Source organism: Herpailurus yagouaroundi, unplaced genomic scaffold (assembly GCF_014898765.1).
Source record: "Herpailurus yagouaroundi ecotype Mexico unplaced genomic scaffold, PumYag 166, whole genome shotgun sequence".
NCBI classification, from domain to species: domain Eukaryota; kingdom Metazoa; phylum Chordata; class Mammalia; order Carnivora; family Felidae; genus Herpailurus; species Herpailurus yagouaroundi.
This window is the reverse complement of record NW_024412407.1, coordinates 21,259,712-21,273,368: the sequence shown is the minus strand read 5'-3', so window position 1 is coordinate 21,273,368 and position 13,657 is coordinate 21,259,712. Positions and strand designations below refer to the sequence as shown.

At 40.1% G+C, this 13,657-nt stretch overlaps 1 long non-coding RNA gene across 1 annotated transcript in view; it reads right to left on the bottom strand.

Moving 5' to 3' along the window:
- Positions 1-11,867, bottom strand: part of LOC121038788 (uncharacterized) — a 109,059-nt gene extending 97,192 nt beyond the window's left edge. Inside the window, exon 1 of the long non-coding RNA XR_005794502.1 lies at positions 11,774-11,867. This is a non-coding gene — a long non-coding RNA (uncharacterized LOC121038788). The remainder of the gene's footprint in view (positions 1-11,773) is intronic.
- Between the last annotated feature and the right edge of the window lie 1,790 nt (positions 11,868-13,657).

Sequence of the window (13,657 nt, the reverse complement as noted above, 5' to 3'; positions counted from 1 at the left end):
TCTCTCTCTCTCTGTCTCTCTCTCTCTCTGTCTCTGTCTCTCTCAAAATAATAAACATTAAAAATATCTTTAAATAATCACTTTAATAAGTGTACAAAATGCTCCAATCAAAAGACATAGGCTGACTGAATGTATAAAAAACAAAACCCATCTATACGCTGCTCAAAGAGACTGACTCCCTTCAGACTTAAAGACAAACAGATTCAAAGTGAAAGGATGGAAATGCCTTGGAATGGATGGTGCCAATGGAAGCAAAGACACAAACAAAACATCAGAAAGGTGGAGTAGCAATAGTTCTATCAGACAAAGTACACTTTGAAATAAACACAGAAGATAACAGAGTAGGCTGATCACCTCCTCCCATGGATACACCTAGAAAACACCCACATCACTGTCACGAATTCAGAAAATGACCCAAAGATTGGCAGAACAGACTCTCCACAGCTAAGAGTAGAGAAGAGGCCACATTGAAAATGGTTAAGACTGTAGGGACACAATAGGAAACCAAAGAAACACATGAGACTGTCCCCCGGAGGGAGGGACACCAAGAAAGCATGGAAAAGAGAAGAGAGGACACCCCACCCCAGACCCTTAGGTATGGGGACTCACACTGGGAAGACCAATCTCCATAATATTTGGCTTTGAAGACAAGAGAGACTGACAACTTGAAAAATCAGTGGGACTAGCTCTGGGAAGCAGGGGGAGCCATAGGAAACAGAGTCCCACCCTCAAAGGGCCAGCACAATAAAGAGCCCTGCTGAGATACAGCATAAAAACAGCAATTTAAAAAAAAATGCCTGAGGGATATGGGAAAAAGATTTGTTTACTAATCTCAGAAGTATGCTGGAGGGCCAGGGATATTAGGAGACTTCTCCAAAAGCCAGCCAGCACCATTCCCTCCTCACTCCCCAGATTAGATACACAGATACCTGCAGGAACCAGTGCATCACAAACACTCTTCACCTAACTTGCTGACAGCATGCCCTGCCTCCACGCCTTTCTGTGGACTCATCCCATCCATCCTAGCCTGGGCAGGAGTTCTCCCAGGTGGCTATAATTCCCTTCTTGCATCAGACCATCGGGGACCTCGCTGGCACTGTGAGCCTCACCCCTATGTTCTCCTGCAGATCTGCCCCTTCCAATACACACTTGGCAGGAATCCATCCAAAGTGGTACCACAAGCCTAACAGCATTCAAGCAGCCCCATTAGGAGCCAGTACCACTCCAAAGTGACTCCTGACCCAGGGACAGGGAAAGATAACCACACACACCAGTCTCACTGTGACTCCAGCAGTGAGCTGGGGGCAAACATCAAGTGTCAGCAGGCCCTGCCCATCAATAAAAGATTCTCAAGGGACAACACAGGGAAAATGCCCTGCAGTTTGGTGCTGCTGCATCTCTAGCAAACACCTGGTCTGACTCAACTCAAGCTCACGGGGGCCTCAGACTGGCCCACTAAAAACACAGGGATCAAACCCTGCCTGCAACAGGCAAACAGAGCCATTGTAGACAACTGACCATAAGGCAAATATGGTTCAGCCACAATAGTAGGGCACACATAAGACACATAGGAGACACCCCTGAAGGGCCAGATTTTGGTAAACTGGGCACAATGCATGGCACGGCACTACCAGACTTCTTCATAAAGCCACTACTTTCAATAACAGGAGACACAGCTGACTTTCCTAACACACAGAAACAGACACAGAGTTAGGCAAAATAAAGAGACAGAGGATTGTGTCTCAAATGAAAGAAGAGGACAAAAATCACAGCAAGAGAATGAAACAGGGGCGCCTGGGTGGCTCAGTCGGTTAAGCGGCCAACTTCGGCTCAGGTCATGATCTCACGGTCCGTGAGTTCGAGCCCCGCGTCGAGCTCTGTGCTGACAGCTCAGAGCCTGGAGCCTGTTTCAGATTCTGTGTCTCCCTCTCTCTGCCCCTCGCCCGTTCATGCTCTGTCTCTCTCTGTCTCAAAAATAAATAAATGTTAAAAAAAAATTAAAAAAAAAAAAGAATGAAACAAAATGTAGGTAGGTAATATGCCTCGTAGAGGATTTAAAGTAATGTTCATAAAGATATTCACTGGACTGGAGAAGAAATGGAGCATCTTAAGGAGACTCTCACAAAAGATATAGAAAACAGAAATTTATCTTTCTCTGACTTATTTCATTACCATAATACACTTTGGTTCCATACACATTGCTGCAAATTGCAAGATTTCATTCTTTTTGATTGCTGAGTAATATTTCATTGTGTGTATAGAATATATACATACACACATATATGTCTATAATATCTATATCTATATATATCTATAATATAGAGATATTCTACACACACACACACACACACACACACACACACACAGCACACCTTCTTTATCCATTCCTCAGTTGATGAACATTTGGGCTCTTTCCATAATTTGTTGATAGTGCTGAAATGTTGGGGTACATGTGCCCATTCAAATCAGCATTTTTGTATCCTTTGGGTAAATACCTAGTAGTGCAATTGCTGGGTCATAGGGTAGTTCTATTTTTAATTTTTTGAGGAAACTCCATACTGTTTTCCAGAGTGGCTGCACCAGCTTGCATTGCTACCAACAATGCAAAAGAGATCCTCTTTCTCTGCATCCTTGCCTCCACATCTGTTGTTGCCTGAGTTTTTCATGTTAGCCATTCTGACAGGTATGAGGTGGTATCTCATTGTGGTTTTGATTGGTGTTCCCCCAATGATAAGTGATGTTGAGCATCTTTTCATGTGTCTTTTTGCCATCTGGAGGTCTCTTTTGGAAAAGCATCTATTTACGTCTTCTGCCCATTTCTTCACTGGATTATTTGTTGTTTGGGTGTTGAGTTTGATAGGTTCTTTGTAGATTTTGAATACTAACCCTTTATCTGATAGGTCATTTGCAAATATCTTCTCCCATTCTGTCGGTTGCTTTTTAGTCCACAGCTAATATCATCTTTAATGTGGAAAAACTCAACTTTCTCTCTAAGGTCAGAAACAAGACAAGGATGTCCACTCTCACCATTTTATTTGATTTGACATAGTACTGGCCACAGAAATCAGAGAAGAGAAGGAAAGAGAGGCACCCAAATTGGTAAGGAAGAGGTAAAACTTTCATTGTTTGTAGATGACATGATACTATGTATAGAAAACCTGAAAGACTCCAATAAAACAATTCTAGAAATGATTAACTAATTTAGTAAAATTCCATGATACAAAATCAATATACATAATTCTGTTGCATTTCTATATGCCAATAATAAAGTAGTAGAGAAAAAAATTAAGAAAACAATCCCTTTGGAGAACTATCATGCTAATGGATGTCAAAAGAAAACCAGAGTAGCCATACCTACAACAAACCAGATTTTAAAACAAAGACTGTAAATAGAGATGAAGAAGATATCTTCATTAACTGGTCTGTCCACCAAGAAAATCTAACAATTATAAATATTTATGCCAACTTGGGAGTACCCAAACATATAAACCAATTAATAACAAACATAAAGAAACTCATTGATAATGATACAATAGTAGGGGACTTTAACACCCCACTCACAGCAACGGACAGATACTCTAAGCAGAAAATCAACAAGAAAACAATGGCTTTGAATGACATACTGGACCAGATAGACTTAACAGATATATTCAGAACATTTCATTATAAAGCAGCAGAATACACATTCTTCTCAAGTGCACAGGAACATTCTGCAGAGTAGATCACATACTGGGTCACAAATCAGCTCTCAACAAATACAAAAAGATTGAGATGATACCATGCATATTTTCAGACCACAACGGTATGGAACTTGAAATCAACCAAAAGAAAAAGTTTGGAAAGACCGCAATACATGGAGGTTAAAGAACATCCTATTAAAGATGAAATGGGTTAACCAAGAAATTAAAAAGGAAATTAAAAAATACATGGCAGACTTCAAACTATATTACAAAGCTGTAATCATCAAGACATATTGTCTTCACAAAAACAGACACATGGATCAATGGAACAGAATTGAGAACCCAGAAATGGACCCACAAATGTATGGCCAACCAATGTTCAACAAAGCAGGAAAAAATAGCCAATGGAATAGGGACGGTCTCTTCAGCAAGTGGTGCTGGGAAAACTGGACAGCAACATGCAGAAGAATGAACCTGGACCACTTTCTTACACCATACACAAAAATAAACTCAAAATGGATGAAAGACCTCAATGTAAGACAGAAAACCATCAAAATTCTAGAGGAGAAAGCAGGAAAAAACCTCTTTCACCTTGACCACAGCAACTTCTTACTCAACATGTCTCTGGAGGCAAGGAAAACAAAAACAAAAATGAACTATTGGGACCTCATCAAAATAAAAAGCTTCTGCACAGTGAAGGAAACAATCAGAAAAACTAAAAGGCAACCAATGGAATGAGAGAAGATATTTGCAAACGACATATCAGATAAAGGGTTAGTATCCAAAATCTATAAAGAACTTACCAAACTCAACACCCAAAAAACAAATAATACAGTGAAGAAATGGGCAAAAGACATGAATAGACACTTCTCCAAAGAAGACATCCAGATGGCCAACTGACACATGAAAAAATGCTCAACATCACTCATCATCAGGAAAATACAAGTCAAACCCACAATGAGATATCACCTCACACCTGTCAGAATGGCTAACATGAACAACTCAGGCAACAACAGATGTGGAGGCAAGGATGCAGAGAAAGAGCATCTCTTTTGCATTGCTGGGGGGAATGGAAACTGGTGCAGTCACTCCACAGTATGGAGGTTCCTCAAAAAGTTAAAAATAGAACTACCCTATGACCCAGCAATTGCACTACTAGGTATTTATTCAAGGGATACAGGTATGTTGCTTCAAAGGGACACATGCACCCCTATGTTTATAGCAGCACTATCGACAACAGCCAAAGAATGGAAAGAGCCCAAATGGCCATCGATGAGTGAATGGATAAAGGAGATGTGGTATGTGTGTATACATACACACACACACACACACACACACACACACACACACACACACACACAAAATGGAGTATTACTTGGTAGTCAAAAACAATGAAATCTTGCCATTTGCAACTACATGGACGGAACTAGAGGGTATTATGCTAAGTGAAATTAGAGAAAGAAATATCATATGACTTCACTCATATGAGGACTTTAAGACACAGAAGAGATGAACACAGGGAAGGGAAGCAAAAATAATATAAAAACAGGAGATGGACAAAAACATAAGATTCTTCAATACGGAGAACAAACAGAGGGTTACTGGAGGGGTTGTTGGAGAGGAGATGGGCTAAATGGGTAATGGGCATTAAGGAATCTACTCCTGAAATCACTGTTGCACTATATGCTAGCTAACTTGGAAGTAAATTAAAAAAAGAAAAGACAGCAAAGACAGTCATAAGAGGGAAGTATATAACAATCCAGGCCCTCCAAAAGAAGGAAGAAAGATCTTAAATACACAACCTACCCTTATACCTAAAAAAGCTGGAAAAACAACAGCAAATAAAGAGCAAAAACAGAAGGGAAATAGGAAATAATAAAGATTAGAGCAGAAATCGATGATATTGAAATTTGAAAAAAGTAGAACAGATCAACAAAATGGAGCTGGTTCTTTGAAAGGATTACAAAAGTTGACAAACTTCTAGCCAGACTTATCAACAAGACAAAGGAGAGGACCCAAATAAATAAAATCACAAAAGAAAGAGGAGTGATCACAACCAACACTGCAGAAATACAATTATAAGAGAATATTATGAGGAATTATATGCCAACAAATTGGGCAATCTGGAAGAAATGGATAAATTCCTAGAAATATATAAACTACCAAAACTGAAACAGGAAGAAATACAAAATTTGAGCAGACCCATAACCAGTAAAGAGATTCAGTAAGTAAAAAAATCTCCCAACAAACAAGAGTCCTGTGCCAGATAGCTTGCCAGGGGAATTCTACCAGTCATTTAAGGAAGAGTTAATACCTATTCTTCTCTAACCATTTCAAAACATAGAATTTGAAGGAAAATTTCCAAGCTCATTCTATGAAGCCAGCATTACCCTAATTTCAAAACCAGACAAAGACCCCACTAAAAAGGAGAATTATAGACAAATTCCCCCGATGAATATGGATGCAAGAATTCTCAAGAAGATACTAGTAAATGAAATCCAACAATACATTAAAAGAAATATTCACCATGGTCAAGTGGGGTTTATTACTGCACTTCAGGGCTGGTTCAATATCCACAAATCAATCAACATGACACACCACATTAACAAAAGGATAAGAACCACATGATTCTGTCAATAGATGCAGAAAAAGCATTTGACATAATACAGCATCCTTTTTTGATAAAAATCCTCAAGAAAGTATGGCTAGAAGGAAAATACCTTAACATGATAAAGGTCATATATGAATGACTCACAAATATCATCTCAACAGGGGAAAAACTAAGCTTTCCCCCTAAGGTCAGGAACAGGATCAGGATGTCCACTGTTACCATTGTTGTTCAACATAGTACTGGAAGTCCTGCCTCAGCAATAGACAACAAAAGAAATAAAAGCCCTCCAAATTGGCAAGGAAGAAGTCAAACTTTCACTCTTCACAGACCATGATACTCTATGTAGAAAACCCCTCCAAAGAAAACTCCACAAAAAAACTGCTAGAACTGATACACGAATTCATCGAATTTGTAGGACATAAAATCAATGTACAGAAATTTGTTGCATTTCTATACACCAATAATGAAGTAGCAGAAGGAGAAATCAAGGAATCTATCCCATCTGCAATTGCACAAAAAACCCATAAGATACATAGGAAGAAACCTAACCCAAGAGGCAAAAGATCTGTGCACTGAAAACTATGAAATGCTTATGCAAGAAATTGAAGAGGACACAAAGAAATAGAAAAACATTTCATGCTCATGGATTGGAAAAACAAGTATTGTTAAAATGTTGATACTACCCAAAGCACTCTACACATTAAATGCAATTCCTATAAAAAACAAAAAACAGGGGCGCCTGGGTGGCGCAGTCGGTTAAGCGTCCGACTTCAGCCAGGTCACGATCTCGCGGTCTGTGAGTTCGAGCCCCGCGTCAGGATCTGGGCTGATGGCTCAGAGCCTGGAGCCTGTTTCTGATTCTGTGTCTCCCTCTCTCTCTGCCCCTCCCCCGTTCATGCTCTGTCTCTCTCTGTCCCAAAAATAAATAAACGTTGAAAAAAAAATTTAAAAAAAAACAAAAACAAAAAACAAACAAACAAAAACCACCAGTTCTTCACAGCACTGGAACAGACAATTCTAAAATTTGTTTGGAATCATAAAAGACCCCAAACAGCCAAAGTAATGTTGAAAAAGAAAACCAAAGCTGGAGGCATCACAATTCTGGACTTTAAGCTGTATTACAAAGCTGTAATCATCAAGACATATTGTCTGCACAAAAACAGACACATAGATCAATGGAACAGAATTGAGAACCCAGAAATGGACCCACAAATGTATGGCCAACCAATGTTCGACAAAGCAGGAAAAATATCCAATGGAAGAGAGTCTCTTCAACATTGGTGTTGGGAAAACTGGATGGTCACATACAGAAGAACGAACTTGGACCACTTTCTTATACCATACATAAAAATAAATTCAAAATGGATGAAAGACCTCAATGTGAGACAGGAAACCATCAAAGTCCTACAGGAGAAAACAGCAACCTCTTTGACCTTGGCTGGAGCAATGTCTTACTAGACAGGTCTCCGGAGGCAAGGGAAACAAGCAAAAATGAACTATTGGGACTTCATCAAGATTAATAGATTTTGCACAGTGAAGGAAACAATCAACAAAACTGACGGGCAACTGACAAAATGGGAGAAGATATGTGCAATGACCTATCACATAAAGGGTTAGTATCCAAAATCTATAAACAACTTATTAAACTGAACACCCAAAAAACAAGTAATCCAGTGAAGAAATGGGCAGAAGACATAAATAGATGCTTTTCCAAAAGAGACCTCCAGATGGCAAAAAGACACATGAAAAGATGCTCAACATCACTCATCATTAGGGAAACAGAAAACCACAATGAGATACCATCTCACACCTGTCAAATGGCTAACATGAACAACTCAGTAAACAATAGATGATATCGAGGACATGGAGAAAGGGGAACCCTTTTGCACTGCTGGTGGGAATGCAAACTGGTGCAGTCACTCTGGAAAACAGTATGGAGTTTCCTCAAAAAATTAAAAATAGAACTACCCTATGACCCAGCAACTGCACTACTAGGTATTTACCCAAAGGATACAAAAATGCTGATTTGAAGGGGCATATGTACCCCAATGTTTATAGCAGTGCTTTCAACAATAGCCAAATTATGGAAAGAGCCCAAATGTTCATCAACTGGTGAATGGATAAAGAAGATGTGGTATATAGATACAATGGAATTTTACTCAGCGATCAAAAAGAATGAAATCTTGCCACTTGCAATAACGTGGATGGAACTAGAGTGTATTATGCTAGGTGAAATAAGTCAGCCAGAGAAAGACAAATATCATATGATTTCACTCATGTGAAATTTAAGAAACAAGCCAGATGAACATAGGGGATGGGAAGCAATAATATGATAGAAACAGAGAGGCAGGCAAACCAGAAAAGATTTTTCAATAGAGAGAACACACTGAGGGTTGATGGAGGGGTGTTAGGTGGGGAGATGGGCTAAATGGGTGGTAGACATTAAGGAGGGCGCTCATTGGGATGAGCACTGGGTGTTACATGTGAGTGATGAATCACTAAATTCTATTCCTGAAATCATTATTATGCTATATGTTAACTAACTTGGATTTAAATTTTTTTAAAAAGTGAAACCCATAATAACAGAGTAGAATGGTCATTACTAGGGGCTGAGCGGTGGGGGTAAAAGGGAGATGTTCTTCAAAAGGTATAAACTGCCCGTTAAGAGTAAGTTCTGGAGAACCAATGTACAATTTGGTAATTATAGTTCATAATGTACTGTATGCTTGAAATTTGCTGAGATAGTAGATCTCAAGTTCTCATCACACGCACACACACACACACACACACAACGGTAACAATGCAGATGATTGATCTTTTATTTAGCCTGGTTATGATAATCACTTCAAAATGTATACATATATCAAAACACTATACACCTTAAATATACGAAATTTTGTCAATCAACTAAACTAGAAATAAAATAAATGTGAACATACTAAAAACAAAAACAAACCAAACACTGAATCAGTTGAGCAATGATAACATGTGTAATTTACATTTTATTTTAACCTAAAAAGTATGCCTCCACTTCTTAGTGCTCGGAGTTAGGACCACAGCATTTTTGAGGGGGTCCATTAATTGGAGTTCTGCAGAAATCACACCAACAATTTATCATTTGTGTTGTCCAATTTGAATTTATGCAGGTGAAGCGATAGGAGTGCAAAATCCTACTAGGCTTTTTAAATCCACATGTTTACAGTTTTGTTACCCACACCTACTTTAACAATAAAAAGTGCAAGGTGCCTGGGTGGCTCAGTCAGTTGCATGTCCAACTCTTGGTTTCAGCTCAGGTCATGATTTCATGGCTTAATGAGTTTGAGTCTTGCATCGGGCTCTGTGCTAATGGGCTCGGAGACTGCTTGGGATGCTCTCTCTGCCTGTCCCCTTCTGTTGTCTCAGTCTCTCTCTAAACTAAATAAACTTTTAAAAAAAGTGCAATTCACCATTTTAAGATTTTTTTCCAAAGCTTAGTTTTCATAAAAACACTTTAAACTCTTATTCCATCATTTTACATTACTCAATACAATGAGTACAACCAGAATGAACAGGTCACAAAAGGGAGAAAAAAGTGTTCCATAGGCAAGAGAATCTACGCGGGGCTCTTGCCACGACACCATTTCCTTCCATCAAACCTACCAGCTCTCCTGCATGCATAGCCATCCCTTCCACCCTCCTTCCTGTCAGAACGGAAGGGGACTCCTGTCCTTGAACATAGTCCTTCTCCTGGGTCCTACATCTGTTCTCCCAACACCTCAGGTACTTCTGCCTATATCCTATCTTCAACATCTCCTTCTCTTCTACCTATTTTCTGGGATCTCATCCACTCCTAGAGCTTCCCTACCACTTAATTGCGAATGATTCTTAAACCCGTGATTCCATCCTGATCTTTCTTTCTTTTTTTTTTAACGTTTATTTATTTTTGAGAGAGAGAGAGAGAGAGAAAGAGAGAGAGAGCAAGCTGGGGAGGGACAGAGAGAGAGAGAGAGAGAGAGAGAGAGAGAGAGAGAGAGAGAGAGAATCCGTAGCAGGCTCCAGGCTCTGAGCTATCAGTACAGGGCTGGATGCGGAACTAGAACTCACAAACTGCAAGATCATGACCTGAGACGAAGTCCGCAGCTTAACTGACTGAGCCACCCAGGCGTCCCAATCCTGATCTTTCTCCTTATATCCAGAACTTGGGGTGCCTGGGTGGCGCAGTCGGTTAAGCGTCCGACTTTAGCCAGGTCACGATTTCGCGGTCAGTGAGTTCGAGCCCCGCGTCAGGCTCTGGGCTGATGGCTCAGAGCCTGGAGCCTGTTTCCGATTCTGTGTCTCCCTCTCTCTCTGCCCCTCCCCCGTTCATGCTCTGTCTCTCTCTGTCCCCCCCCCCCAAAATAAATAAACGTTAAAAAAAAAAACTTATATCCAGAACTTTATGTTCAACAACCTAATAATCAAAATATACCTATATATTCCAGAGAGACCTTAGTCTCTACATTTCCAAAATGTGATTCATCATTTTGCCCTTCCTCCCCAATCAGCTCTCCCTCCAGTGTCCCTACTTTCCTGCAGAGTATCAAGATTTACCCAGTGTCCAAGCCAGACATCACTGATTCATCACTCCCCTTATTCTATACATCCAATCAACCACATCATTCATTTGATAAATATTCCTTGATGTGTATAAATTTGTGAGAGTTCGGAATTTCCTATTTAGTAAATAAAAATACAGGACATCTAATAAAATTTTAATTTCAGACAAACAATGAATAATTTTGTAGAGTAATTATAATCCATACACTATTTTTGACATACTGTTACTAAAAAATTATTTCCTGTTAATATGAAATTCAAATGTAACTGGGCATCCTACATTTTATCTGGCAATGTTATTATAGGTTTTCAATTCCAATTATGCATTGGTTTAGGATACCAAAAAAAAAAAAAAAAAAAATCAAAAGCCATAATTGCAAAACTGATAAGTTGTGACACAAGCTATCTAGGCTCAATTTATTATAATTAAAACTAGTTCCTCAGGATCCACATAAGAGTGAAAACATATGGTATCTGTCTTTGTATGGCTTATTTCACTTAGCATCCTGAGAAACTTAACAGAAACCCATGGGGGAGGGGAAGGAAAAAAAAAAAGGTTAGAGTGGGAGAGAGCCAAAGCATAAGAGACTCTCAAAAACTGAGAACAAACTGAGGGTTGTTGGGTGGGAGGGAGGGAGGGAGGGGAGGGTACGTGATGGGCATTGAAGAGGGCACTGGGATGAGCACTGGGTGTTGTATGGAAACCAATTTGACAATAAATTTCACATATTAAAAAAAAAAAACTAGTTCACACACACAAGTTCCAAGATAAGTATTTTAACATAACTCCGCAGGGACCCATGTGTCACAATAAGACTGCCTGCTATTCCAAAAGTGTCTTGCAAAGGCTTCCATAACAAAATACCATAGACCAGGTAGCTTAAACAATAGGAACTTATTTACTCACCATCCTAGAGGTTGGAAAGTCTGAGATGAAGGTGCTGGCATTTTTGGTTTCTGGTGAGAGCTCTCTTCTGACTTATAGAAGTCTGCCTTCTCCCCAAGTTCTCACATGTAGTGAGAAAAGAAATCTTGCAAGCCCTCTGGTGACTCTTCTTATAAGGGCGCTAATTTCATCACAAGGCCCCACCTTCATGACCTCATCTGAACCTAATTACCTCCTAAAGGCCCTCCCTCCAAATACCATCGCAATGAGGCTTAGGGCTCCAACGTATGAATTTAGGGGGACCCAATTCAGCTCACAAGGCAGAGCTTACCTAGTTTATAAATTAGCCTATCCCTGACCCAATGTCACTTACCAACTTTCATCCAGAAACTACCCTATGGCTAACCAGCATGCTCACCTGCCTGCTTTGAGACACTACTTGGATCCCATTAAGATGGTATACTCCTTTGCTCAACAAGGTAAATAAAATCTGATGTGGAGCTAAAACCACACCATCACCTCTCTGCTTCCTAATGGTAGCCTCTATCCCTTTTCCTACTTTTCCTCCCTCTAATCTAACTGATCTCAAACATTACCACTCAAAGGTGATCCATCAGAGTCACCTAGGAGGGCTTGTTAAAACCCAAACTGCTGTGCCCATCCTCATAGTTCCTGATTCAGTAAATGTGGGACAGAGCTGGGGAATTTGCATTTCTAACAAGGTCCCAGGTGATACCAAGGACCACACTTTGAAAAGCTCTGCCTTAGAGATCCTCTTTAATTACCTGATGTGGGGACTGAGCATTGGTATTTTTCAAAGCTCTCAGGTGATTCTAACAAGCAACAGGATTGATTGAGAACACTGTTCTAATGCATTTTCCAGACTACAGCCAGTATGCTTTTTGGAAAGCCCAAATCTGAAAAAGGAACTCATCAGCTGAAAACTTTGAATGGCATCTCACTTGCCCTCAGGATTAGACATAGCTCCTCACCAAGTCTCACAGAGCCTGCATAATGTGCTTCCAGCTAGCTTGTTTGCTGTTGCCTCTAGTCCCATGTCGTGCTAGCTCACCATTTCATGCTCTACAATCCAGGTTTACTTGGACTGATAACAGTTCCCTAAGTTGATCTTGTTCTTTTTCTCCCTGGGTCTTTGCATGTTCTGGGGAAGTTCTCACCACCACACCTCTGCACCTGGCTAATTAATCTTTACTTTCTCTTTAGGGCTTTGCAATTAAGAAGTGTCATCCATGGACCAGCAGCATCCGCCTCTCCTGGGCACTTGTTAGAAACGCAGAACCACGGGCCTCACTCCAGACCTACTGAATCAGAACCTACATTTTAACAAGATCCCAGAGTGATTCATATTTACCTTAAAATTTGAGAAGCCCTGTTTTTTAAGCTCCTCTAGTCATATTTTCTCTGGACTGATGTTTCTGATCCCCAATGACTCAGGCAGGTGCCTCTCTCTGCGCTTGCACAGTAGCCTTCACTAGTGCCTAACACACTGCACCTGTGTGCACCACCTTCCACTGGCCCTTGAACTCTGTGGGGGCAGGACTGGATGTTTATTTATCTTTGTATTCTCTACACTAGCACAAGACCTGGCACATAACAGATGCTCAAAAATAGTTGCTGATTAAATGCTTTTGTAAACAAGTAGAGAATATATCAGCTTTCGAGTTTAAAGAGATTAGGACTTAAATTCCTGCTTTGCCGCTCACTAGGTATAGAATTTGGACAAGTAACTCACCTCTCAGAACTTGTTAGCCCCTGGTTAAATGAGAGTAACACCGACTGTCCCACAAAGTTTTGTCAGGATTAACAATATAGTGGATGTAAACCCAGAAACAATGCCTGCCACATCAGAATTGCACAAGATGTAGGAGTGCTTTTCTCCCTTAG